Genomic DNA, 1424 nt, shown 5'->3' on the forward strand with positions numbered 1-1424 from the left:
AAAGTTGAAATCCCGGTGGAGAGGACCATATGTGATTACAGGTGTGTCACCATATGGATATGTAGAGCTTCAGGATAATGACTCTAACAAAAAATTCAGTGTTAATGGATAGAGAGTCAAACATTATCTTGAAATCAATTTTGAGCAAGAATGCTCAAAACTGAGACTTGAGTGATTCTCAGTGAAGGTCCAGCTAAAGACAGTAAAGAAGCGCTTGCTGGGAGGCAACCCAGTCATTAGCAGGTTATATGTTTTATTTCTACAGAGGCAATTATCAAAATTGAAGGAATTCATAGAGTTACAGAAGGATTCAGTGCAAAAAGCAGAGAAAAAGAGCTTACTGGCGAAAAAACGCCAGTAAAGGGCATTTTGGGCGATAAACGCCAGAATGGGCACCATTCTGGGCGTTTAACGCCAGTAAGGGTGCCATTTTGGGCGTTAAACGCCAGAATGGGCACCATTCTGGGCGTTTAACGCCAGGTGTGCAGCATCCTGGGCATTTAGCAAAACGCCCAGTGACAAAGGGAATTCTGGCGTTTAACGCTAGCCAGGGCACCTGGCTGGGCGTTAAACGCCCACATTGGCTAACAAATGGGCGTTAAACGCCAGAATGGATGCCATTCTGGGCGTTTAACGCCAGAAAGGTGGGGGACCAAGATTTTGCTTTCCGATCAAATTTTTTTTCAAACTTTCCTTTTTTGACCCATACTTTTCTACATAAACACATTTCAACCTTTCATCATTCACCTTCAAATCTTCAAAAATCAAAATCATTCTTCAAATATTTCTCAAATCAATCCCAAATCTTGTTCAAAAACTCACCCTTCTCTCAAAATCTCTCCACATCTTCTCAAATCTCCTTCCAATTTTTCGAAATCTCTTCTCCCCCCTTATAAAAACACGTTCGGCCTCCTTATTCCCCCACACCATTCGAATTTGCTCTTCTCCTCTCTCTCTTCTTTCCTTTCTTTTGCTTGAGGGCAAGCAAACCTCTAAGTTTGGTGTGTTTTTTCATGATCACTAAGCTAAAACTCATCAATATCATGGCACCTAAGGGAAAACAAACCACTTTAAGAGGCAAGAAAGAGAATATTCCAAAATCACTTTGGAATCAAGAGAAGTTCTTAACCAAAGAACATGCAGACCATTATCACAAAATAATGGGTCTGAGGTCAGTGATCCCAGAAGTTAAATTTGATCTGAAAGAAGATGAATATCCGGGGATCCAAGAGCAAATTCGAAATAGAGGATGGGAAGTTCTAACCAATCCTGAGATAAAGGTTAGAAGAAATATGGTTCAGGAATTCTACTCAAATCTGTGGCTAACAGATAAGCAGAGAATGACTGGAACTGCTTACCATACTTACAGAACCATGGTCAGAGGGAAAGTTATCTACTTCCATCTGGACAAAATAAGAGAAATA

Source organism: Arachis duranensis, chromosome 9, assembly GCF_000817695.3.
Source record: "Arachis duranensis cultivar V14167 chromosome 9, aradu.V14167.gnm2.J7QH, whole genome shotgun sequence".
Taxonomy (NCBI): domain Eukaryota; kingdom Viridiplantae; phylum Streptophyta; class Magnoliopsida; order Fabales; family Fabaceae; genus Arachis; species Arachis duranensis.